The sequence below is a fragment of the Drosophila suzukii genome, assembly GCF_043229965.1.
Source record: "Drosophila suzukii chromosome 2 unlocalized genomic scaffold, CBGP_Dsuzu_IsoJpt1.0 scf_2c, whole genome shotgun sequence".
Classification (NCBI taxonomy): domain Eukaryota; kingdom Metazoa; phylum Arthropoda; class Insecta; order Diptera; family Drosophilidae; genus Drosophila; species Drosophila suzukii.
The window spans coordinates 26,686,114-26,698,794 of record NW_027255896.1 but is presented as its reverse complement, the minus strand read 5'-3'; the positions used below and the strand labels follow the sequence as shown (position 1 = coordinate 26,698,794).

The window sequence follows — 12,681 nt, the reverse complement described above, 5'->3', positions numbered from 1 at the left end:
CATAAAATAATAACAATCAGGCAGGGTAACTTCTATTTAGTGTGGTTTTTTTACAGTCCGGATATAAATGTCTATGTTCGTTGACACAGCGCAACAGGTATTGTTTTTGTTCTTCTTCCGCCGTGATAAGTCCTTGAAAATCTTGCATTAATTTGACAGCCCTCTCAGCAGTGTCATTTACAACCTTCAACCGACTTATCCTACTTTTAGCTTTCAGAAAAGCAGCATTATCATCCCAAGAAGATATATCTTCCTGAAGAAAACTGTCGTCAATCTGCAGTCGAGTTAGAAATTGTTTGCTCTTCTCCGATACAAAATCATCCAGCGTTTTATCTGAAACAAAAAACAGGTTAATTAACAAAAAGAATTACAACGTAAAGTATATAAAAAACAGACACAAAAAATAATTTTAGCTTACCAAACAACGTTTGGGACATTTCTTCCTTTGATGGAATATAGCGTTTGCCAACATCTGACCTCTTGTCCCTGTCTAAGTTTTCAATCATTTTCATTTTGGTTTGGTTATCAACCTCATTATCAAACAGTGATAAAATGACTGTCTCTTCACACAAGTACCATAGGTGGTGGCTGAACTTGCTTAAAGCAGCTTTTGAAACTGTTGTGTCAACTTTTTCGTACTCTTTTAATGCCTTCAAGAAGTACAAATCTTGGTTAGGTGCTTTAATCGCCACTGTGCATTCAAGCCAAGGCTTTACATACAATGTGACGATAAATAGGCAAACATCTTGTAGGGCCCTTTTGTCTTTTACAATCATTCTGACTTGAGATTGCAGCAAACATATTTTTAAAGAGTAAATCGCTCTTGCCATCCACCGTGCCTGATGCATAGCTCCAGGGGGCCTGATTTTTATTTTCTTGTTTGTATCTCCTCCCAGAAACACTACGCAAAGTTCAACTAATTCACGATAATCGTCTCTTATGAAAGATTTTTCCAGTTCTGCTTTATAAAACATTATCAAAGATGTAATATTTGTCTCAGCAACATATTCTTTAACGAAATCAAGGCATAGTTCAATTTTATTTGAATCGATGTTTTTCCAATTGTCTCTGAACTTCTTAAAGAGCGGAATATCTGCGCTGTTAGTAATGTGCTTTATCTTGGTTTCGAAGACAGTTTTTAAGACCAACTCATAAACATGATGACGACAAGCGAACAATAACAATTCTCTTTCTAAAGTGTGTTCTAAAAGAGCGCAAGCTCCATTGTAACGTCCAGTATTCGAAGATGTGGTGTCGCAGCACATTATTTGTACCTTGTTATTAAGATCCCAGTCACAAAGGGCGGTTGAGACGGCTTTTGATTGATGTTTACCAGAAGAACTCTCCAGTTTTGGTACTGCAAGAAGCTGTTCTTTGTCGTCAAATGAAACTATAATTGGCAAGCGTTCTTCTTTTGAAACTCGCACATTCAGCCCTGGTAATAGTTTTCCATCCCAATGGACTGTGACTACATCAGGAACATTGTTCTGAAAATCAGTTTTTATTGCTTCTGCCCTAGATTTTCTCATCTGAGTACGAATTCGCTGAATCGAGGATTTATTAATTGGGAAATCATCACTGCTCAGACCAAGCGCTTCTACAACCGCATGAAGAATGTAAACGGAGTCTCTAATGCTCAACTGACAACGGTCTAAAGCTGCGACAAGTTTAGGTGTTATCAGTTTCTTTCTACCTCTTTTCGAACTTGTTTTAGAGCCGAGAACCACTGGCAAGCTGATTTCAGAATACAAAATCTGTTCCCCGTCCGAATCTTCGGAATGTTCCAAGTTTTGTGTAGTAGAAGTAGATGCAACAGCCAATAATTCCATTTGTCTTAATTTTCTTTCCTCATCGTCTAATCGTCTCTGTCTAACTCTTTCTTCTTTCTCCGTCAATTTTTTGTCTACACCAGCTAAATATCCTGGTCGACCTGGTTCTCTTTGTTTATTCAAAAATAGTTTGTCTTCCTCTATTTTTATTATTTTCAAGGCATCAGCATGTGCAATATCAAATAAGTTATCAAGGCTTATATTAAAATTCTTTTCTCGGTCCTTGAAAGTGGCTAGAGTTTTTTTACAATTTTTTTGCAGCTCTCTCCAAGCATGGTATAAATCAATAAGTTTCTTCACGCAATTGGGCAATGCCCTTGTGGGAATTCTCGCTTTTTCCCAAAATATTAAACACTCCCTAGTCACAAGATTTGCACTTTCACTGAGAGTTAGCTTGACTTGCGAATATTATAAAATAAAACGGAGAGAACCTGGCGATTTGATGGTAACTTTGCACCAGTGATTTGATGACTAGGTAGCCCGATAAGAAAAATATTTTCTTTATCACTACGTAATGTCACTGACATCTTTACTCAACAAACAATAGTGCACCAATAACACCAAAACTTACGAATGAAATAACGAATGAAGCGTAGTCCATAGTCGCAGCGCTGTAACCGCACCAACTTGTACGGACAAGCTTAAATTGCAAGTCGGCACGTGTTCTCTTGCATGCAACGGGCTAGTATTTTTTTCTAGAACATATTGAGTTATTAGGAACGTTTTAAGAAGGTATGCGTAAAAATATATCAAACATGAAAAATAAGGGACACCCTAATAACCATATATTGAGATAGTAAGGTAGGTGGCGCATTACAATCTCGCTTTGCTGCTTGCATATCTCCATCTTCCTTTGGTCCCTTTAGGTGAGTAATAGGTATCTGATAGTCGACGTACTCGACTATATCGTTCTTCCTTGATTTTATTGGAAACGTCCAACACATATATTAATTGTGATATGGTTTTTATTTTGCTTTTGTTGGCGTCTATTATTTATTTATTATATGTAGGTTGCGTGGGGTGGTATGAGTCACTTTTACCGTAATAATGACACTGTGTGTCATGAAACCGGGCTGGGCAAGCCGTTCCGATTGCCGGGTTGTGGTGGCGATGGAAATCTGCCGACAAGTTGCATGTGAAGCATAAATATATGTGGGACGGGGACGTGGATTCTTCGGGCTTGGTCCCACCACAAAAAGCCTTCTTTTTTAAGTTTTGCCGGAATGGCAAATGGCTTCTTGAACTCTGCCAGGCAGTTTATTGGGGAAACCAACGAGTTGGGAGCTAAAATTTTCCTTCAATACTTCCACATGGTCGGACTCTGAAATCCTATTCCGTATTTTGAAGTGCAGGCTACGCATGGCAGATATATAGTCGTCCAAACTCTTGATCCTTGATGGTGATATAATCTGTGGTGAAAGCTATGGTCATTTCTAATGTCGGTGAAAAATGCCCAAAATCGAAAACATCTGCTAAGTCCTCCAATACTTGCCAATACCATTTCAGAGCTGGGTCTGTGAGTAGATCATGAAACTCTCGGAAAATCTGATCGTTGGTGCATTCGTATATTGTCTTTGATTACGAGGTGGTGTGTTATTTAGTTGGGACATTTCTAACATACTGGTCATATTTCGTCTTTCTCGCTCACGGAGTTGGAGGATCCCTGCCCAATTCTGCCGTGGTCCCTATTATCGGCATCCCCACTGTTAGACACGTTTTGTGTTTGACCCTGGCCATCCGATTACCGTTACCATTGCCTCCCCGTAAGTTCCCGGATCTGTGGGCTTCGCTTGTTTCCCCGTCGCGCGTCTGCAGGTTTACTATTTGCATACTCAGCTTTGTTATCTGGGTCGCGAGTGCTGCCTTTAAGTGGCTACCTCAAATGATATTGACGACTGGTGGGGGTTAAGGTGCGCGACCTTGAGCCTGTACTAGTGTCCAATCTGCACCTCCCTTGTGGAGGGCCTCAGTGATGGCTTACTCCGCCAACGGCGCCTCATGACTCATTCATGCCTATGCTACAATAGTCTGCCCGGCTTCCAAAAGCTTACTGCTGAATCTGACTGATTGATTTGCTTTCGGATCCGCCTGGTGCTTGCTTGATTTGTATCTTGCTTTTTAATGTTTTTCCTGCCTTGCTGCTAGTGCTTGTGCCCGTGCCGATCTAGTCAGGGGTTATCTTAACGAGAGTTGCTTCTTTTAACCTGTCATTAATTAAAACATTATTAATTATGACCTACTTTCTTTTATTTTCTCTCACGGCTCACCTCGTGCCCCGATAACAAGACTCTGACTGCCACGCGGTAAGTTAAGTCTTCAAATTACCAAACTCATGTGGACTTGGCTCATGGGGATAGATAAGTGGTCCGTCCCACTTTTATGTTCTCGGGGTTCAAAGTTCGAGTGCTGCCCAAATTATTTTCTTTTTTTTTTTATTACAATTATTATAGTTCAAGTTAGTAACAAAATTTTTAAATATGTTTCCTAAAAACTTTTGACTTACTCTGGCGGCCGTAGCGACCACAGGCAAACGCCTTACACTTTGTACCATCGCAGCACGTAACGCATGAGCGTGTAAGTTCAAGTTGTAAGTAACGCATGGGACTCTCGCGCGGAAGACCCCAGATCAAATACCACCCCGGACAAAATATAAGTGTTTTTTTTAGAGAGATACAATGTTATTAGGGAGACAAATTAAAATAAATAAATTGTATTAATATTATGATTTAATTCTTAACAATTTTTTAAATACCCAATATTTAGGTCATATTTGTCCTAAAATGTTTAGTTTAGTAACAATACGGCTTTTTTCATTTTCTTATAAAATAGTACTTTAAGTAATTGATTAAATAATTATGAGCAATACAATTATTATATCGTTAGGTTCAATATCAATACATAACAGACATTTTTAGCCGTCAAATATTTTTACGTAAAATGCAATACTTTTAAGGCCCATGATGAGCTTACATATTAGGCCACTCGTGACATAAAAAGTAGGGCAAAAGTCCAATGAATAAACATTTTTAGGCAATGCATGACCTAAATATGAAGTCCGTTTTTTATTTTTTAAGTCACGCATGACCTACGAGGGTGGTCCAATAAGTACTTAGCCTCCAAAAGAAAAACGAAAATTTTGGAAAAGTGGCAATTTATTTCTCAATATTGGGGCGGTGTGGCTTGATCGCTGAAAATAGCTGAAGTCTCAAGAACGAAGGGTACGCAAAAACACGGGCGTACTTTGTGGTTTTTTGCGCGACGTGCATAGCTGTTTATTATTACACTTTGAAACATGAACTAGTTAAGCCTAACTTAACTAAAGCGCTCCAGAGCGGAGCTGTGGCTTATGGGATAGATGGAGAGGGAGAGCGGACGGCAGTGCGAGCGCGCGAGATGTAGACATCTGGATAAAACTGCCGCTCGACACTGCCTCCTAAAATTAAACACCCTTTTGACGTAAACACTCAACATAATCTCCTTTTAGCTTGATACACTTGACCCAGCGATGCTCCTACTTCTTAAACCCGTCTGAAAAATAGGCTTTCTCTAGGTCCTCCGTGGTAGCCGTTTTCTGGGCACCTGGGCGTGGCTCAGCAAAAACCGACGTGCGACCACGTTGAAACTCGTTAAACCAATTTTTGACGGACACCATCGAAGGAGAAGAGTCACCGTGATTTCGCTGCGCGATTTCCCTTCCAAAAACAAGAATCGCATCACAGACCGATATTGCTCTTTCTCCATTTTTCTAAAATCAGCGGAAACGTCCGATTCCACACGCAGTCAAAACAAAACTACGAAAGCGAGGCTGAAACTTCGACAGTAGCCTTCTACGAGAATGTACTATACGATAGAAAATTTCTCTTGCGATAGTGACGCCATCGGGCGGTGAGGCTAAGTACTTATCGGACTGCCCTCTCACAATACTGTTCATAATTTTTCTGAATGTACTGTTAGTTAAGTTCCATTTTATTCTTGAGTTAGAATCTGTTGTTATACTAAATTCCTTATTAAGATCAGGAAATGACAATAACATTGGATTCATCAAATGAATTTAAAAATATTAGAATGCGACTTGATAAATGACCATTCAAATTTAACATTCTTTTTACATAATCTAGTTATGTGGCGTGAATTATAGTACACTTGTTTTTATAACTTGTCTGTAGTAATTGCAAAATGCAATGAATTTTTTGGCGCTGTCTGCACTCGTTATATTTCTTAGAGTTATATTTGATGATATCCTGACATGAGATCTAGACATGAAAAGTATTTGGCTCTAGCCCATTGATAAACAATGTCGTCTTTTGTTGGTTGTGGAAATTTATCTGATACCTTTTTATACCCTTGCAGAGGGTATATTGATTTCAGTCAGAAGTTTACAACGCAGTGAAGGAGACGTTTCCGACCCCATATAGTGTATATATTCTTGATCTTGAGTCGATCTATCCATGTCCGTCTGTCCGTCCGTTTCTACGCAAACATGTCTCTCAGTTTTAAAGCTATCGGACTGAAACTATCCCAAAAATCTTATTTCTTTTGCAGGTAGTATATAAGTCGGAACCGGCCGGATCGGATCACTGTATCTTATAGCTCCCATAGGAATAAACGGGAAAAAAAATTTAAAAAAAATTTTATCTCTGGCGTTTTTTAACATATAACCTTCTTAGCTTGGAAATAACATTTTTTATTAGTTTTGGATTTTGAATTAAATTTTATTAAAATCGGACGACTATATCATATAGCTGCCATAGGAACGATCGGAAACTTGGTGAGAAAATAATATGAAACAAATTATAGCTTTGGTGTTTTTTAACATGTAACCTCCTAAGCTTGGAAATCACATTTTTAAATTAGTTTTGAATTTTGTACTAAATTTAATCAAAATCGGACGACTATACCATATAGCTGCCATAGGGGCGATCAAAAATTTGGTGGGAAAATAATATGAAAGAAATTATAGCTTCGGTATTTTTTGACATATTATCTTATACTATTGGGATTATCATTTTTTGTCTTGGTGGGAAAATAAAATAAAACAAATTATAGCTTCGGTATTTTTTAACATATTATAGTAGGATGTATTTGGATGTTCTGGATCACTTTTTATTGTATGTTCTGGATCAGAATTGTTGTCGCGCGCGAATTGTGTGGGCGCTTATCGCGAGCGGAAGTTGTTGTTGTTGCTGGGGGGCGGGGGTGTCCTGGTGTGTGCTGGAGTGTTCTGGAGTGTTCTGGAATGTTGTGGAACTCTCTGGGGACCGCGCTTACTTCCCCTCCAAATGCCCCCTCCCCGCTGGTCCGTGGAGTTCGCGACCGCGCTCACTCCCCCTCCCACTTCCCCTCCATCTTGTCCACGGAAACGATATATAAAGCGCCAAGTGTAGTACGATTAACCAGTCCACGTCCGGTCCAGTAGCAACCGTAACACGATGTCTCAATCGACTAATTCTACACAAGCAGAGGAGCTCGTTAGCAAAATTACGCTTGTTGAGCATAGGGTTTTCACTATGCAGAGAACAGAAGAGCATGCTAATAGCTTGACAAGCAGCGACCAAAAGTACAAAACCACTTGTCCTCCTACTGTTGCATTAAGAGTAATAAACAAGTTGGAGCAAAGAAGAGCCACCAATGTAATTCAAAGCGTGGCAGCGAAAATGAGAGAACTAAAAATAGATAATTGGACGATCGCAGGAGGTTTTGCTACTTATGTACTGGGATATACAAACCACTTCGAGGATATTGACGTCTTCTATGCAGCACAAAAACGTGGACGTGAAGTTATTGAAGACGAGGATTGCGACTTCAATATTGATCTAGTTGCTTTTGAACTAGATCCAAAATTGAATAATTTGCAGTTTATAACGGCTTTCCTACTACAAAAAGAAAATGCATTTTCACGTATTCCTATTACTGTTAGTATGCGCAGTCGCTGGAACCACTTCAAATCAAACAACAACAACAACAACACAACCCCCGACAACAACAACAGCAGCAACAACAACAACAGCAGCAGCAACCACAACAGCAACAACAACCAGCACCAAAGAACCAGCAGGAGCAGCAGCAGCAGCAGCAGCAACAACAGCAACACCCTATGATGAAGCAGACGACGACGACGGCGTTTCAAAAACACCACTTATACCAAAATATGTCTATCATGTTAACATTACAATTATATTTTTACTATTGCTTTTGTTAATCTATCTTGCAATTGTAATATTTCAAATAGTCTTTTCTTGTTATATAGACTGCATCAATGCTGCGATGATTGACGATACAGCAGCAGCAGCAGTTCGAAATAATAATAATAATAATCACGAGCTTAATAATATTTACTGTCCTCACAATGCTTAAAAAAAACAAAAACAAAATAATTAAAAATGGAAATAAATTAAAATAATAATGTTTCATATTGTTGTGAAATTGAAAAAATCGTATTTAATATTGTGAAGAGCGGGAGGGAGAGCGGGAGGGAGAGCGAGAGGGAGAGCGAGAGGGAGAGCGAGAGGGAGAGCGGGAGGGAGAGCGAGAGCGGAGGGGGAGGGGGGAGGGGTCCGACATTTTTTTTATAACACATCTAAAAAAGAAAAATTTAAAGACAATTTTATTTAAAAAACATACTTTTTCTTGGTTATCACAAACAATTAAAAAAAATCAAATTAAAACAAATTGAGCGTGGGGGTAGAAGAAATAAAGAAAAATTAATAATTTGTTTTTGAATTTTAAATGCACCTATCATCACTTATCATATTAAAAAAAGAAAATCACATACTTTGTATTGCAAGTGATTGTGTGTGTGTGAACACACTTATTGCGCACTTGGGAATTTAAATCACATTTTTTTCCCTCAAAGCATCCCTTCAGTTCCAAAAAAAAAGTTTCACTTGTGCATCACCTTGGGAATCACCTGGGACATGTCCTCGTGCACAAGTGAAGAACAAGTGACGCTCCATATAGAAAATTGTATGGGATGTCCGCATTTTCACAAGTGAAAATTCAAATGAAAATTTTTCGAAGTCCTACGGGATTTCACTTGTTCCTTATACTCATTTTTCGTATGGCCTGTCACGTGCCGGTGACTCGTCCCAAGTGAATCACTTGGGAAAATCAGAATTTTTCCTTGAGTTTTCACTTGTGAAATCACTTGCAAGGGACACGTCCCATGTGAATCACTTGTGAAAATCAGAATTTTTCCTTGAGTTTTTAATTATAAAAATATAAAATTTAAAATACATACATACTTAATTTCATTTTAATTATATGGTATTACTTAGATTTTCAAAAATTGTACAATTATTGTTTCTGTTTTTATGCTTCGTAAGCTTATTTTTAACGTTAGTCATCGCCGTACTTAAACCTTTGTCCGGGTCCTCTGAATCCTTGGCCAACGCTCCTGAAAAAACATATGTTTCAAAAATGCGTTTTATTTGTTTAATTGTATATTTACCTTTTATAGCTGTGTTTAACCCTTTGCAGGATTTTTATTGGCACAAAACATTTCGTCATCCACTTTCGGCTAACGGAACCCATTGAATACCTTCAAAATTTACGTACTTTAAACTAAGATCAATGCACATCATCTTAAACTTAATGTAGCACTTACCTGACTTTATTATATTAACTAAACGATTAAAGTAACTCTGCTGCGCACCATTAAAATGGATGCTTCCCTTTCAATCACTCAAACAGAATGCACCAAGTCTTCTCACCCCTTTATTAGATTTCTTTTGTTTTCTCTTCGCTGTTGGCGCGTGCCACTGCACCTATACCCTTTCTAAAGTGAATTATATATCGGACTATATAGTTTTTACTTCTTGAGTAAAAAATACAATACGATTTTTTTTGTAAATGTTAATACTTAAATGTTTTAAATACTTAAATCAATTTTAACGGACTAAATTTCTATAACTTAACTAAAAAATTATATTGTAATAAGAATGTATAATAAGTATATATAACATTATAAGTAAATTCAATAAACTAAATTTTACTATAATCAAATAGTTTACTTTTATAAAACAATATTAATTGTTTTTTTCGATACACAATAATGCTCCTAAAATATTAGGGCATTCACATGTCGCTGCTCCACGAAAGTTTTTCCGCCGAAATATTAGTCGCTAGCCGAACATAACGGAGAGACGCAAAAAAAAATAACGGACCAGCCGAAATTTGTCTCTGCGAGCGCGGAGTGCAGGCAGATTATAAGACAAGAAAGAGAGGGAAATATCCGAATATCTGCCTCTCTTTGTTGCACGATCGTTTTCGTGGGCAGTCTTCTACGCTGCGCCGACTGCTCTGCTGACGTCAACAGCGGCACAGCGTTTTAGACACAAAAATAAAAACAAAAAAAGCTTTTTGCCTTGAGCCATGTCACCGCGTCCCTACTGCAGAACTGAAGGGATACTGTTATCGCACACACCACACGCACACACACAGCTGGTATAAATCTAAATCGCATTTTTTTCTTTGTTATCACACACACAACTTAAAAAAAAAATTCAGCAAGCCACCTACTCAAGTACAAACAAGGGAGAACGCTATAGTCGAGTACCTCGACTATCAGATACCCGTTACTCAGCTAAATGGAGATATGCAAGCAGCAAAGCGAGATTAAAATGCGCCACCTACCGGCGGTATACAGATTTAAACGTTATGGGCGTTAGAGTGGGCGTGGCAAATTTTTTTTTGGATCAATCGATAGGTATTGACGAGACCAATACATTTCAATTAAAAGTTTTGATCTAGCATGAAAATTGTGGGCGTCACAGGGTTTTGCGGTTTGTGGGCGTTAAAGTGGGCGTGGCAAACTTTGGGTCAATCGATAGGTATTGATGAGAGCATTACATTTCAGTTAAAATTTTCTATCTAGCATCAAAACTGTAGGAGCCACAGTTTTGGGCGGTTTGTGGGCGTTAGAGTGGGCGTGGCAGTCTACTGAAACAAACTTGCGCTGCGTAGGAAGCTCAGGAATCTGCACGCCAAATCTCAATAGCCTAGCTCCCATAGTTTCCGAGATCTCAGCGTTCATCCGGACAGACGGACAGACGGACAGACGGACATGGCTAGATCGACTCGGCTAGTGATCCTGATCAAGAATATATATACTTTATGGGGTCGGAAACGCTTCCTTCTGCCTGTTACATACTTTCCGACGAATCTAGTATACCCTTTTACTCTACGAGTAACGGGTATAAAAATTTAGCGTGGGGGTAGAAGAACAAAATAAATTATTTTTTTTTTTGCATTGGATGCAGTTATCACACATCCGGTGTTCAAAAGGCATATCAAACAAGCAAACAAACAAAAAAACACATACTTTGTATTGCAAGTGATTGTGAGAGAGAGCTAATATAGCATCCTCATACAACCAATCAGGAAAAAAATTCTCAATAAATAGCGCTCGGCAGCCAAATTCAAAGGCAGTTCATAATTGACTTACATTGCTTAAGTACGTGAACAATATAATCCACCACCACCAACACCACCAACAACATCCAGACTTAGAACCAAAACTAAGCAAGCAGAAAACATGGAGGCCCAAACCAAACCCAAACGATCAAATTCAAGAAAGTAGTAGTAGGAGCAGAAGAAGCATCCGGTTCAACCGGTTGGATCAGCAAAAAACCTCTAACGAAAATGCTTCGATGCGGCAGTCGCAATCCTCGACTTCAATATTGATCTAGTTGCTTTTGAACTAGATCCAAAACTGAATAATTGGCAGTTTATAACGGCTTTCCTACTAAGTTTCGACCTGCCTATTTGTCGAGCTGCGCTTCTACTTGACGGAGATAAAATACGCGTTTTAAATTTAACGCAATATACTTTGATGCATAAACCAGTGTGGAGGAAAACCCCTGCTCGCGAAGCTAAATACAAAGAACGCATGCGAGAAAATAGAATTAAATTAAGCGCAAAAGAAGAACTAATAACCGAAGCAATAGTACTTGCCACTTTACAAACAGCCATTTCACTCGACGATTTTCTATATCCAACAAAATAATTCAACTATAAATAGCATCCACAATATTTACTGGGAAGGTCTTATTATTCAAATATTATTCCACTATTAATATATTAACCACAATTATTATACTTATATTGTTCACGTATTAAACAAATATATTAACCACAATTGTATTGTCCAACACACTTATTCTAACATAATATATTGTACAAGTATTAAATAAATATATTAACCACAATTAATCTACTAAATACTTTGTGAATTATTACCGTCTATCAAGTCTCTCTCCCAAATCCTGATACCGTTGCGTTAATATATATACTCCTACTTTAAATCGTTTTCTAATGTTACGTGATATCTTCATATCAGTATCTGATATATGTGCTCCTACTGTCATTAATTTTCTCATGTTTCTTAAGGTTTTTAGTTTAAAGTCTGGTAGAATATCTTCATATTCAATACAAAATTCGTCAATTTCTTTTTTTAATTCGTCCACATTATCTGTATTGACACAGGTCTCTACCTCGTAACTGCTCATTTCTTTTTTTAATCTGTAACTCGCGCCGTAAATGTTGTCATCGTCTTCGATAATAATTTTAGGATTTTTTGTCAAGTTTTCGCGCAAAAAGCGATAGCGTTGCATTAGGTTGAAGGCTCCCCACATAAATTGCCCCCTGATGGGCCGTAAGGCTCTATAGTCTCCTGGCGTCAGTACTGTTCCTACTGTCAAAATTTTCTTAATAGTGCGTAAGGTTCTTAGGTCGCTGCTAGATATAACATCACCGTAGTCCCTACGAAATTCTTCAATTTCGTCCTTTAATTCTTGAATTTCTTTATCGGCAACAGCAACTACGTCTTCAATGTTGTTAGATGCTCGTTTAGCAA

The 12,681-nt window shown here is 38.2% G+C and overlaps 1 long non-coding RNA gene across 1 annotated transcript; it reads right to left on the bottom strand.

Annotated features, from left to right (window-relative positions):
* Positions 1-9,029: 9,029 nt before the first annotated feature.
* On the bottom strand, positions 9,030-9,534 carry LOC139354119 (uncharacterized). The gene is made up of 3 exons (XR_011605200.1): positions 9,433-9,534; positions 9,277-9,366; positions 9,030-9,222 (listed from the first exon to the last, which is right to left on the bottom strand). It is a non-coding gene; the product is annotated as an uncharacterized lncRNA (long non-coding RNA).
* Between the last annotated feature and the right edge of the window lie 3,147 nt (positions 9,535-12,681).